The sequence below is a fragment of the Salvelinus alpinus genome, chromosome 5 (assembly GCF_045679555.1).
Source record: "Salvelinus alpinus chromosome 5, SLU_Salpinus.1, whole genome shotgun sequence".
Classification (NCBI taxonomy): domain Eukaryota; kingdom Metazoa; phylum Chordata; class Actinopteri; order Salmoniformes; family Salmonidae; genus Salvelinus; species Salvelinus alpinus.
In genome coordinates, this window is record NC_092090.1 from 15,391,338 (window position 1) to 15,406,536 (window position 15,199).

At 44.0% G+C, this 15,199-nt stretch overlaps 1 protein-coding gene and 1 pseudogene across 1 annotated transcript in view; both read left to right on the forward strand.

The window, feature by feature from the left end:
* Positions 1-15,199, forward strand: part of LOC139575610 (neuronal acetylcholine receptor subunit alpha-7-like) — a 72,038-nt gene that overhangs the window by 47,131 nt on the left and 9,708 nt on the right. The window lies entirely within an intron of this gene.
* LOC139575119 (activating signal cointegrator 1-like) lies at positions 1,639-11,294 on the forward strand (annotated as a pseudogene).

Here is a 15,199-nt window from a genome sequence, read left to right on the forward strand (position 1 = left end):
CTCTCGACTCTCTTTTTTTTCTTTCTCTCTCTCGGAGGACCTGAGCCCTAGGACCATGCCTCAGGACTACCTGGCATGATGACTCCTTGCTGCTGCTCCAGTTTCAACTGTTCTGCCTGCGGCTATGGAACCCTAACCTGTTCACCGGACGTGCTGTTTTCAACTCTCTAGAGACAGCAGGAGTGGTAGAGATACTCTCAATGATTGGCTATGAAAAGCCAACTGACATTTACTCCTGAGGTGCTGACTTGTTGCACCCTCGACAACTACTGTGATTATTATTATTTGACCATGCTGGTCATTTATGAACATTTGAACATCTTGGCCATGTTCTGTTATAATCTCCACCCGGCAGAGCCAGAAGAGGACTGGCCACCTCTCATAGCCTGGTTCCTCTCTAGGTTTCTTCATAGGTTTTGGCCTTTCTAGGGAGTTTTTCCGAGCCTCCGTGCTTCTACACCTGCATTGCTTGCTGTTTGGGGTTTTAGGCTGGGTTTCTGTACAGCACTTTGATATATCAGCTGATGAAAGAAGGGCTATATAAATACATTTGATTTGATTTGAACTTTAAGTGAGCTAAACTTCTACATACGCTAGAAATGTGTATCTAACTGCACCTAACTGAACTTTCAGGGAAAGTAGGCTATGCTTATTGTATAGTCTCCCTAGGCAGACGGGTTTCCTCCCAGGCTCCCACATGCCCTAGGTCTTGGATTGAGAATACCTATTGCATACATTTGATACCAGTTCACTGAGATGTTCATTCCATATAGATGTATAGAGGACTCTAGTGCCCAAAAGCCTGGTTAAAAGTGGGCAGCGCCATTGAGGACTTTCAACATTTTTAAGTAGTCAACTGGATGGAACTTCCTATGGGTTCAGGAAGGATCACATAATTCCATCCAGGTCATCAGGAGGGATCAGCCAAATAATTATACTCCTGAGCAAACATTTCATAACTGCAGGTGACACTAAATTGCCAACCTTGACTGTATACCTGTTGAGACAACACACTCCAGGTGGCAGTATGCACCCTTTCAGTTTATTTACGCTTACCAATCTCCCGGGTGGCGCAGTGGTCTAGTGCACTGCATCGCAGTGCTAGCTGCACCACCAGAGTCTCTGGGTTCGCGCCCAGGCTGGGCTGGGTTTGCGCCCAGGCTCTGTCGCAGCCGGCCGCAACCGGGAGATCCGTGGGGCGACGCACAATTGGCATAGCGTCGTCCGGGTTAGGGAGGGTTTGGCCGGTAGGGAGGGTTTGGCCGGTAGGGATATCCTTGTCTCAGTATGTAAAAAAATAAAAATAAATGTAATAAAATGTATGCACTCTACTGTAAGTTGCTCTGGATAAGAGCGTCTGCTCTTGGCCGGTAGGGATATCCTTGTCTCAGTATGTAAAAATGTAATAAAATGTATGCACTCTACTGTAAGTCGAGCGTCTGCTAAATGACTAAAATGTAAAATGTAATTTACCAACAGTTTATTTGCCCATGCTCTCACAGATGCCATCATGGGGCAGATACAATGTTGCAATCTCAATGCATCTCTATAGTTTATTCTCACAGAGGTTTTGTCTATTCTTAAACTGCCACCTAGTGACTGTAATGCTGTATCAAGCTTATAGGCAGACGAGGCACGTGACTTGCTGTAATAAAGGTGGGGTGGCTAAAACCTACATTGTTGTTGTACTGTATGATTGAAATGTTCACCTTCCGTGTGAATTGATTATATGCTGACATTTTATAATGCTTCGTATTGTATGAAGTCATTGACATAATTTTCTGTCAAAGTTGGGAGGAACCTTCAGTATCCTTCAGTACACTATTTCTGGTGGGAAGGGATTATTTGTTGCACTCTGCGTGCGCATTTGTTATTCAACCGGCTTACAACAGGAGTAGCTAACATCCTTATCTTGAAATTGCCATATTAAAGTTGTTTTAACTTTCATAATGTCGGATGCCTTGCTTCGATGGTGTGTGGACCAGTTGCACCACAACTTTGGCTTGGAGGCCTGTGAAGACATAGTCCGGTAAGTAGCTAACGTTAGCTAAATGTTCATTTAAAAATAGTGAGCTAGCCAGCTGTCTGTTTTTTGACAGTCCGCTCCTCTCTTGTTAAAGTTAACACAATTGTCAACGGCATCATTATTACTATTAAGTCTGTGAAATTGTCAATCTTTCCAGTTCATTCCGCTAGCACGATATGTAGCCATTTGCACTTGCCTGCTAGCTAGCTAGCTTTTTCAGGTGGCCATATCTTAATGTCACGTCGTCAAAATCATGGTATAAGTTACTAAGCCAAAGCATGGACTGATGGTAAACCTAAATCAAGGTTTACCAAAGTAGGCCTAGCTGTCATAGGGCAACCTTTCAACAACGAGCTCCACTATCTAGGCTAGCTATGAAAGCCTATCATTGACATTCTTCTCACTCTCAATAGGTATATTCTGGACATCGACAATGCTGGGACGAGATAGCGGAGTATGTTGGGGACCTCCTTCAGGGCACTGATGGAAGGAAGAAGCAGTTTATAGATGAACTCCTGGGCAGATGGCAGCGGTCTCAGACACTGACTCCTGACAGCACTGGCCTGCTCCCCATGAACTCTCTGTCAGGAACAGGTAGGATGCCTTCTTCCGTTGCCACATTTGGCATCCTGACCTGTTGCCACATTGGCACTGACCTGTTGTCTTATTGTTTGATATGTTTATTTTTAAAAGTTATATATATTTTATAAATAGTTTTCTTGTCAGGCTATATGGTTCCTAATGCACAATGCCAACAGTACAATGGAAGTGAGTCTGAAGACTGTTGTAATGTCCATCCTGTCCTTGTTAAGTGACTGTCCAAACACAGTAACAAGTACATGCATGAGAGGGAAAGCTAACCAGTATATGCTTCTCTAGATGCTCAAGACATGTCCAAGGACTCCCAGAAGAAATCCAAGCGCAAAGGCAGGAACAAGCAAGAGGTGATGACTGTTAGCCAAGCTGAGCCTGAGGTGGTGAAAACTCCCATTGACCTAATGAAGGCCCAGGAGAGTGGCAGCTCCTCGTCACAGAAGAAGAAGAAGAATACATTTGTGAGCCTCTACAATAAAGACGGCCAGGACAAGCTGGCTATCCTGCTGCCCGGGCGCCATTCCTGCGAATGTCTGGCCCAGAAGCACAACCTCATTAACAACTGCATGAGCTGCGGACGCATTGTGTGTGAGCAGGAGGGATCAGGGCCCTGCATCTTCTGCGGCAGCCTGGTGAGAAAACGACCCGTTTTAGATCACTTGACCTCTAACTTTATGATTGTTTTATGTTTCCCCAGTAAGTTATTAGAATGCATGTTACTAATACAAATTAAATATGGCCTCTTAGAGAAGTATTTTCCCCTGGTTTCGCATGTTCTTCTACGAGGTAACCAGGTATGCACCAAAGAGGAGCAAGAGATTCTGCAACGAGACTCCAACAAAAGTCAGAAACTGCGCAAGAAACTTATGGGTGAGACAAGCCACCAGTAGTATCTATCTACGTAGCATATTAGAGTTGTTGAAGTCGGAAGTTTACATACACCATAGCCAAATACAATTAAACTCAGTTTTTCACAATTCCTGACATTTAATCCTAGTAAAAATTCCTTGTCTTAGGTCAGTTAGGATCACCACTTTATTTTAAGAATGTGAAATGTCAGAATAATTATTTCTTTCATCACATTCCCAGTGGGTCAGAAGTTTACATACACTCAATTAGTATTTGGTAGCATTGCCTTTAAATTGTTTAACTTGGGTCAAATGTTTCAGGTAGCCTTCCACAAGCTTCCCACAATAAGTTGGGTGAATTTTGGCCCATTCCTCCTGACAGAGCTGGTGTAACTGAGTCAGGTTTGTAGACCTCCTTGCTCGCACACGCTTTTTCAGTTCTGCCCACAAATTTTCTATAGGATTGAGGTCAGGGCTTTATGATGGCCACTCTAATACCTTGACCTTGTTGTCCTTAAGCCATTTTGCCACAACTTTGGAAATATGCTTGGGGTCTTTGTCCTTTTGGAAGATCCATTTGCGACCAAGCTTTAACTTCCTGACTGATGTCTTGAGATGTTGCTTCAATATATCCACATAATTTTCCATCCTCAGGATGCCATCTATTTTGTTAAGTACACCAGTCCCTCCTGCAGCAAAGCACCCCCACAACATGATGCTGCCATCCCCGTGCTTCACAGTTGGGATGGTGTTCTTCGGCTTGCAAGCATCCCCCTTTTTCCTCCAAACATAACGATGGTCAATATAGACAAAGAGTTCTATTTTTGTTTCATCAGACCAGAGGACATTTCTCCAAAAAGTACGATCTTTGTCCCAATGTGTAGTTGCAAACCGTAGTCTGGCTTTTTTATGGAGGTTTTGGAGCAGTGGCTTCTTCCTTGCTGAGCGGCCTTTCAGGTTATATCGATATAGGACTCGTTTTACTGTGGATATAGATTATTTTCTACCTGTTTCCTCCAGCATCTTCACAAGGTCCTTTGCTTTTCTTCTGGGATTGATTTGCACTTTTTGCACCAAAGTACGTTCATCTCTAGGAGACAGAATGCGTCTCCTTCCTGAGCGGTATGACGGCTGCATGGTCCCATGGTGTTTATACTTGCGTGCTATTGTTTGCACAGATGAACGTGGTACCTTCAGGCGTTTGGAAATTGCTTCCAAGTTTGAACCAGACTTGTGGAGGTCTACAATTTATTTTTCTGAGGTCTTGGCTGATTTTTTTTGATTTTCCCATGATGTCAAGCAAAGAGGCACTGAGTTGGAAGGTAGGCCTTGAAATACATCAACAGGTACACCTCCAATTGACTCAAATTATGTCAAATAGCCTATCAGAAGCTTTTAAAGCCATGACATCATTTTCTGGAAGTTTCCAAGCTGTTTAAAGACACAGTCAACTTAGTGTATGTAAGCTTCTGACCCACTGGAATTGTGATGCATTGAATTATAAGTGAAATAATCTGTCTGTAAACAATTGTTGGAAAAGTGACTTGTGTCATGCACAAAGTAGATGTCCTAAACGACTTGCCAAAACTATAGTTTGTTAACAAGAAATTTGTGGAGTGGTTGAAAAACTAGTTTTATTGACTCCAACCTAAGTGTATGTAAACTTCTGACTTCAACTGTATCTACATAGCATAGTAGGGAGTTGTTTTAATTCTTTGTAATGTCTGTGTGCCCGTCTGTGTCTCTCAGAGGGGGCATCGGAGAGGGGCTATCTTCCACACCAAGAGGCAAAGATGAAGGCAGGGTTAGAAAAGGCACTTCAACATAAAGACAAGCTGCTGGAATACGATAAGAACAGGTTGGGATGTAGTGTGCATGTAGTATTGATGTGATTTCACTCTCTCTGTTTAAAGTCAAATTCTTTATACTTTCTTCCTGATGCATTTGGAGGCTATGTCCTTATATTTGGAGGCTATGTCCTTATATTTGGAGGCTATGTCCTTATATTTGGAGGCTATGTCCTTATATTTGGAGGCTATGTCCTTATATTTGGAGGCTATGTCCTTATATTTGGAGGCTATGTCCTTATATTTGGAGGCTATGTCCTTATATTTGGAGGGTATGTCCTTTATATTTGGAGGCTATGTCCTTTATATTTGGAGGCTATGTCCTTTATATTTGGAGGCTATGTCCTTTATATTTGGAGGCTATGTCCTTTATATGCGGATGACAGGAGCTGAGACATGATGCCTCCACTGCCCTCTCCTGTTCACATTCACATATGCGTTTAGCACAGGTCCTGGATGATCAGTTTATAACTCCAACCTTGTCATCCAGCTTCTACCAGCTGGGCTGATCCTGCCAGTCAGTCTTAGAAGGCACCTGAGGCAGAAGGATGAGGAAAGGAATGGACTTTTCCTGCACCTCCAGGACAGCAGCTTCTCACACTGCATTCTCACAGGAGGCCAAGAGGTGCTTTTATTAGGAGAGATAGAAGTGATCACCTACATGAGTGAGTGAATGACTTGAGAACATCTCAATTCACACCACAGGAGGTTGGTGACACCTTAATTGGGGAGGACATGCTCGTGGTAATGACTGAAGAACAATAGGTGGAATGGTATCAAACACATGGTTTCTATGTGTTTTAATGCCATTCGCTTCGTTCCAGCCTTTATTGGGAGCCGTCCTCCCCTCAGCAGCCTCCACTAATTCACACCCTGCTCCTCGTATAGTTTACTACTGCAGACCGGAGCACCATGGACTTGCTGATAGGACAACATGTCAGGTAGAGCAGAAACAGACTTAGTCCCAGGCTTAGTTCTGTGAGTGCTTGGGTTACATAAACAAGAGTAGGTTTTTAATACACCCTTCAGACATTCACAACACAGTGATAACCTCCATTTCTCCTGGTAATGTATCCACACTGTTACAGCTAGAGAGGTTCACGTGTGTGTAGTTTGAAACAAGGCATCTAAAAAGCATCGTAATGACCACACTCCTTGGTTTTTTTAGGTTTGACGAGACGGTCAAGGCCCTCAACACAGGCACCAAGGGGAAAGCTCCCCAACGCCCTGAGGGACCAGCGGGACGGCAGCACCTGAGAGAGCTGGTCAACCCCAACATTCGTACAGGCTGCACCCAAGGTAGGACACACACACACAGTATTTTCTCATGTTGTGGCGTGTCTATTTACCTTGTTAAATCCCTCTACAACTGCTAACATTTTGTCAACATAATTCTGTGAATCTCTACTCATATCTTTCTTTCCATGCATCTCCAGTGGGTGGACGTGGGGTAGTGGCCCTCGGAGATCTCAGGATAAAGGGGTTGTTGGTACAGAGGGGGATGGCGCTGTAGGCCCAGAACGCTCCAGACTCCGGCTGCAGGACAGAGAGCTGCAGGAGATGGCAGACGGGGGCTGGTGCCTCAGCATGCACCAACCATGGGCCTCGCTACTGGTCAAAGGAATAAAGAGGTACAGAACACTCTAATAATGGGCCTCGCTATTGGTCAACAACATCCCTACTGGCCATGCTGTTGGTCAAACGCATCCCTACTGGCCATGCTATTGGTCAACAACATCCCTACTGGCCATGCTGTTGGTCAAACGCGTCCCTACTGGTCATGCTATTGGTCATGCTATTGTTAGTGTGTTATGCTATGTCAGGAAGCACATAACACACTAACAATAGGCCCTGCAAAGGAAGTTTTTATTTATTTAACCTTTATTTAACCAGGTAGGCAAGTTGAGAACAAGTTCTCATTTACAATTGCGACCTGGCCAAGATAAAGCAAAGCAGTTCGACACATACAACAACACAGAGTTACACATGGAGTAAAACAAACATACAGTCAATAATACAGTAGAAAAATAAGTCTATATACAATGTGAGCACATGAGGTGAGATAAGGGAGGTAAAGGCAAAAGAAAGGTCATGGTGGCGAATTAAATACAATATAGCAAGTAAAACACTGGAATGGTAGATTTGCAGTGGAAGAATGTGCAAAGTAGAAATAGAAATAATGGGGTGCAAAGGAGCAAAATAAATAAATAAATACAGTAGGGGAAGAGGTAGTTGTTTGGGTTAAATTATAGATGGGCTATGTACAGGTGCAGTAATCTGTGAACTGCTCTGACAGCTGGTGCTTTAAGCTAGTGAGGGAGATAAGTGTTTCCAGTTTCAGAGATTTTTGTAGTTCGTTCCAGTCATTGGCAGCAGAGAACTGGAAGGAGAGGCGGCCAAAGGAAAAATTGGTTTTGGGGGTGACCAGAGAGATATACCTGCTGGAGCGCGTGCTACAGGTGGGTGCTGCTATGGTGACCAGCGAGCTGAGATAAGGGGGACTTTACCTAGCAGGATCTTGTAGATGACCTGGAGCCAGTGGGTTTGGCGACGAGTATGAAGCGAGGGCCAGCCAACGAGAGCGTACAGGTCGCAGTGGTGGGTAGTATATGGGGCTTTGTTCTACAACGGATGGCACTGTGATAGACTCCATCCAATTTATTGAGTAGGGTATTGGAGGCTATTTTGTAAATGACATCGCTGAAGTCGAGGATCGGTAGGATGGTCAGTTTTACAAGGTTATGTTTGGCAGCATGAGTGAAGGATGCTTTGTTGCGAAATAGGAAGACAATTCTAGATTTAACTTTGGATTGGAGATGTTTGATGTGAGTCTGGAAGGAGAGTTTACAGTCTAACCAGACATTGAGTAGGAACAAAACACAACAAACAATGGACTATGTTATTGGTAAAAAGCATCACTATTGGCCTTGTTATTGGTCAAAGGTACTTTTGACTAGCCATTACAAAGAAGGGGTACAAACTGATGTATGTAGTACTCTGTAGCTCAAATCACAAGAACCTGGTCCTTTGTAGCTCAGTTAGTAGAACCTGGTCCTTTGTAGCTCAGTTAGTAGAACACGGTCCTCTGTAGCTCAGTTAGAGCACGGTCCTCTGTAGCTCAGTTAGTAGAGCACGGTCCTCTGTAGCTCAGTTAGTAGAACATGGTCCTCTGTAGCTCAGTTAGTAGAACACGGTCCTCTGTAGCTCAGTTAGTAGAACATGGTCCTCTGTAGCTCAGTTAGTAGAACATGGTCCTCTGTAGCTCAATTAGTAGAACCTGGTCCTTTGTAGCTCAGTTAGTAGAACCTGGTCCTCTGTAGCTCAGTTAGTAGAACACGGTTCTCCTCTGTAGCTCAGTTAGTAGAACCTGGTCCTCTGTAGCTCAGTTAGTATAGCACGGTCCTCTGTAGCTCAGTTAGTAGAGCACGGTCCTCCCCTGTAGACCAGTTAGTAGAGCACGGTCCCCCCCTGTAGCTCAGTTAGTAGAGCACGGTCCCCCCCTAGCTCAGTTAGTAGAGCACGGTCCCCCCCTGTAGCTCAGTTAGTAGAGCACGGTCCCCCCCTGTAGCTCAGTTAGTAGAGCACGGTCCCCCCCTGTAGCTCAGTTAGTAGAGCACGGTCCCCCCCTGTAGCTCAGTTAGTAGAGCACGGTCCCCCCCTGTAGCTCAGTTAGTAGAGCACGGTCCCCCCCTGTAGCTCAGTTAGTAGAGCACGGTCCTCCTCTGTAGCTCAGTTAGTAGAACATGGTGATTGCAATGCCAGGACAGTGTGTTTGATTCCCGGGAACACCTGTATGTTAAAATGCATGACTGTAAATCAGTCTGGATTAAAGCGTCTGCTAAAAGGAATATGATGTGTGTCCAGGGTGGAGGGGAGGAGCTGGTACACATCCCACCGCGGGCTCCTGTGGATAGCAGCTGCAGCCAAGAGGCCCACCCCTGAGGAGGTCACTCAGGTGGAGAACATGTTCCTTCAAATCTACAAGAGAGGTACACACACACACACACTGTTACACACACACACTGTTACACACACACACACACACACACACACACACACACACTGTTACACACACACACACACACACACACACACACACACACACACACACACACACACACACACACACACACACACACACACACTGTTACACACACACACACACACACACACACTGTTACACACACACTGTTACACACACACACATCAATCAATTAAAATATTTATTAGGATGTATGTAAACATACTGTTTGTTGACTTCTCCACCGACCACCCTCCTCTCCCCAGATCTTAAGTTTCCTAGACTACCCGACCGGCTGCCTGCTGGGCTGTGTCAACATAACCGACTGTCTGTCTCAGGAGCAATACAAGGAGCAGGTTAGTGTGACCACGTACCTTCCTACACACACGCTTCTGTACACTGGTACGCGTACGAACATGCCCGGACACTCCGAGCACTTAGCTCTCTGTGAAGGCTATGTGATGTTCTCCTGGTTCGTGTAGGAACCACAGAGACTTCTAACAGACAGGATATAGTTTCAGTCTGGCTGGCGTGACACGTCTCAAGTCTTTCCCCCTCCCTCTCAGCCAAGAAAACACTCCAAGGGATATAAACCGAGAGTCTGGAAAAATGTATGGCATTTTAAACTGTCTGTTCCCGGATTATTGTTTTTGACTGCCGAGTGGCTCTTGTTCCAAGCGGTAGTCATCCTCTTAGATTAAACTGGGATGAAATGCTTTGTTCCATAAAAATCCTGTCATTATTGTTTAAAGCAATAAAGAAATGGATTTTGAAAGTCAACATAATTACAAGGTATTAGGTGTCAGGTAACAGTTCCTGTGCCCCAGAACACCAAGGTAACCTGCCTGAATGACTACCGACCCGTAGCACTCACGTCTGTAGCTATGAAATGCTTTGATAGGCTGGTCATGGCTCACATCAACACCATTCTCCCAGAAACCCTAGATCCACTCCAATTTGCATACCGCACCAACAGATCCACCGATGACACAATCTCTATTGCACTCCACACTGTCCTTTCCCACCTGGACAAAAGGAACACCTATGTGAGAATGCTGTTCAATGACTACAACTAAACATTCAACACCATAGTACCATCATAGCTCATCACTAAGCTAAGGAACCTGGGACTAAACACCTCCCTCTGCAACTGGATCCTAGACTTCCTGACTGGCCGCCTCCAGGTGGTAAGGGTAGGTAACAACATATCCGCCACTCTGATCCTCAACACGGGGTCCCCTCAGGGGTGCGTGCTCAGACCCTCCTGTACTCCCTGTTCACTCATGACTGCATGGCCAGGCACGACTCCAACACCATTATTACGTTTTCTGATGACACAACAGTGTCACCGACAACGATGAGACAGCCTATAGGGAGGAGGTCAGAGACCTGACCATGTGGTGCAAGGACAACAACCTCTCCCTCAACATGATCAAGACAAAGAAGATGATTGTGGACTACGGGAAAAGGAAGACCGAGCACGCCCCCATTCTCATCCACGGGCTGTAGTAGAGCAGGTTGAGAGCTTCAAGTTCCTTGGCATCCACATCACCAACAAACTAGAATGGTCCAAACACACCAAGACAGTCGTGAAGAGGGCACGACAAAACCTATTTCCCCCTCAGGAGACTGAAAAGACATGGCATGGGTCCTCAGATCCTCAAAAGGTTTTACAGTTGCACCATTCAGAGCATCCTGACGGGTTGCATCACTGCCTGTTATGGCAACTGCTCGGCCTCTGACCGCAAGGCACTACAGAGGGTAGTGCATACGGCCCAGTACATCACCGGGGTCAAGCTTCCTGCCATCCAGGTACTCCATACCAAGCGGTGTCAGAGGAAGGACCTAAAAATTGTCAGACTCCAGCCACCCTAGTCATAGACTGTCCTCTCTGCTACCGCACGGCAAGCGGTACCGGAGCGCAAAGTCTAGGTCCAAGAGGCTTCTAAACAGCCTCTACACCCAAGCCATAAGACTCCTAAACAGCTTATCAAATGGCTACCCAGACTACCCCCCCCCCCCCCCCCCCACGCTGCTGCTACTCTGTTATTATCTATGCATAGCCACTTTAATAACCCTACCTGCATGTACATAATTACCTCAATTACCTCAACACCTGTGCCCCCGCATATTGACACATTGACTCTGTACCGGTACCCCCTGTATACAGCCCCGCTATTGTTATTTACGGCTGCTCTTTAATAATTTGTTTTTCTTATCTCTTACTTTATTTTCTTAACTGCATTGTTGGTTAACTTCTTATGGCTGCAGGGGCAGTATTGAGTAGCTTGGATGAGAGGTGCCCAGAGTAAACGGCCTGCTCCTCAGTCATAGTTGCTAATATATGCATATTATTAGTATTGGATAGAAAACACTCTGAAAGTTTGAAAACTGTTTGAATTATGTCTGTGAGTATAACAGAACTCATATGGCAGGCAAAAACCTGAGAAGAAATCCAACCAGGAAGTGAGAAATCTGAGGTTGGTCGATTTTCAACTCATCGCCTATTGAAAACACTGTAGGATATGGATCTGTTTGCACTTCCTATGGCTTCCACTAGATGTCAACAGTCTGTAGAACGTTGAATGAAACTTCTACTGTGATGTGGGGCCGGATGGGGAGCTGTTTGAGTCAGTGGTCTGGCAGAGTGCCAGGTCCTGGTCATGCGCATTCCACATGATATCGACTTGCGTTCCATTACTTCTATAGACACAAAGGAATTCTCCGGGTTGGAACGTTATTGAATATTTATGATAACAACATCCTAAAGATTGATTCTATACTTAGTTTGACAAGTTTATTCGACCTGTAATATAACTTTTTGAAGTTTTCGTCCGACGTTCGCCTGGACCTGCACGAGCGTTTGGATATGTGTACTAAAACGCGCTAACAAAAGTAGCTACTTGGACATAAATGATGGACATTACCGAGTGGGAGTCCTGGGAGTGCATTCTGACAAAGATCAGCAAAGGTAAGTGAAGATTTATAATGCTTTTTATGAGTTTTGTTGACTGCACAATTTGGCGGGTAACTGTATGGCTTACTTTTGTGGCTGAACGCTGTTTTCAGATTATTGAATATTATGTTTTGCTGTAAAGCTTTTTGAAATCTGACACAGCGGTTGCATTAAGAAGAAGTGTATCTTTAATTCTATGTAAAACATGTATCTTTCATCAAAGTTTATGATGAGTATTTATGTTATTTGACGTGGCTCTCTGCAATTTCTCTGGATATTTTGGAGGCATTTCTGAACATGGCGCCAATGTAAACTGAGGTTTTTGGATATAAATATGAACTTAATCGAACAAAACATATATGTATTGTGTAACATGAAGTCCTATGAGTGTCATGTGATGAAGATCGTCAAAGGTTAGTGATTAATTTTATCTCTATTTCTGCTTTTTGTGTCTCCTGTCTTTGGCTGGAAAAATTACCTGTTTTTCTGTGATTTTGCAGTGACCTAACATAATCATTTGTGGTGCTTTTGCTGAAAAGCCTATTTGAAATTGGACACTTTGGTGGGATTAACAACAAGATTACCTTTAAAATGGTATAAGATACATGTATGTTTGAGGAATTTTAATTATGACATTTCTGTTGTTTGAATTTGGCGCCCTGTACTTTCACTGGCTGTTGTCATATCATCCCGTTAACGGGATTGCAGCCATAAGAAGTTGGGCTTGTAAGTAAGCATTTCACTGTAAGGTCTACCTCTTGTATTCGGTGCATGTGACATAAAATTTGATTGAACAAGGATAGTTAATATAATCTAATTCAGTTAGTTACTTCAGTTAGTTACTTTAGATTGGTGCTAATAGGTACGTAGCCTAGCAGTTAAAACATTGGGCCAGTAACCAAAGGGTCGTGATTTGACTCCCCAAGCCGACTATGTGAAAAATCTGTCTGTTAGCTGTGCCCTTGAGCAAGGCACTTAACCCTAATTGCTCCTGTATGTTGCTCTGTATAAGAGCATCAGCTAGATGATTTAAAATGTACATGTATCTGGTACAAAGCCTAGCTTTTTTTATAGCTTTGTTTGCCTTTTCCAGTCTTTACACGTATTTATTTCATCCCAGCACTAACACACCTGATTCAAATAGTCCGCTAATAATCCAGCTGAAGTTGAAGTAGAACACGTATTCAGCGGCTGGGCATCCCATAGAGAAACAGATTGGCAGAGGTAGAAAGTAACTAATTACAACTACTCTTGTTACTGTAATTTAGTAGCTTTTCAGAGTACTTGTAAAAATAATTGTTGTAATTTTAGTTTTATTTCCCAGAGAAGAACCGGTTGGTGATTTAGGCTAGGCTGTAATTGATTCTACTACAATGATATCATTGGCTTTCCTCTTCCGCCCTACTGCTATACAACTTCTAACCTGCAGAGGGCGTACTGCACCACTTCAGCATCAACCCACAGCCAGCCATTTTACACTGACTGGAGGCTACAGCACAATCACCATAAAGCACTGCTGAACCACAACACAATTCAACCCACATTACTCCCCTTCTCTATCGTCTAAAACACAAACGTGATCAACCAAACCCACATGGTATTAAGTTAACCCACTTATCGTATTTACGTCTAGAGCAGTTAGATGAGATGGAGAGAAACGCTGTATTTCAGGGAGGCAGATTGACTCGCATCACCCTTTGATGTATAATGAATCAATCGGGTGCGCTGGTGCTCTCGGTGGTCTTTAATCTTTTGCCTTTCATGCTGTTTAAATGTGGAGATGCCTCAATGCCTGGATGGCCCAGTAAGGCAGTACCACTCCACCCCAAACCACTATGACTGAGGCTGCCAGCAGCTCTTTGAACATTGTAGTCTTTATAACATGGATTGATTGAAAGCTATGTCTGTTTTGTTTTAACCATGAGGAATGGGGTTCTTTGTTGTTTTGGTTAGGTTTATTTACAATGGTTTGGTGGGGGGAGGGGGTTCCATCGGCTCCCTGTTCCTATGGAGGTTTACCACAGAGGTTTTGAGCTGGTTCTTTTCTATTATGTCAGCCATTATGTTGACCAGCGAAATCACTGTCTTAAAAAAAAAGGAAGCATGTTGTTTTGTGTTCCGTGCGTGTCTGGGTGATTCCTTGAACAGAAAAAGACCCTGATAATAAACATGATATTGAAAATATATATATTTGTAGATTATGTAATTTGTTTGTATGTGTGTGTGTATATATACACTGCTCCAAAAAATAAAGGGAACACTTAAACAACACAACGTAACTCCAAGTCAATCACACTTCTGTGAAATCAAACTGTTCACTTAGGAAGCAACACTGATTGACAATAAATTTCACATGCTGTTGTGCAAATGGAATAGACAACAGGTGGAAATTATAGGCAATTAGCAAGACTATGGGATTGAGGTCAGGGCTTTGAGATGGCCACTCCAATTCCTTGACATTGGTGTCCTTAAGCCATTTTGCCACAACTTTGGAAATATGCTTGGGGTCTTTGTCCATTTGGAAGACCCATTTGCGACCAAGCTTTAACTTCCTGACTGATGTCTTGATGTTGCTTCAATATATCCACAAACATTTTCTTCCTCATGATGCCATCTATTTTGTGAAGTGCACCAGTCCCTCCTGCAGCAAAGCACCCCCACAACATGATGCTGCCATCCCTATGCTCCACGGTTGGGATGGTGTTCTTCGGCTTGCAAGCATCCCCCTTTTTTCTCCAAACATAACAATGGTCATTATAGCCAAACAGTTCTATTTTTGTTTCATCAGACCAGAGGACATTTCTCCAAAAAGTACGATCTTTGTCCCCATGTGCAGTTGCAAACCGTAGTCTGGCTTTTTTTATGGTGGTTTTGGAGCAGTGGCTTCTTCCTTGTTGAGCGGCCTTT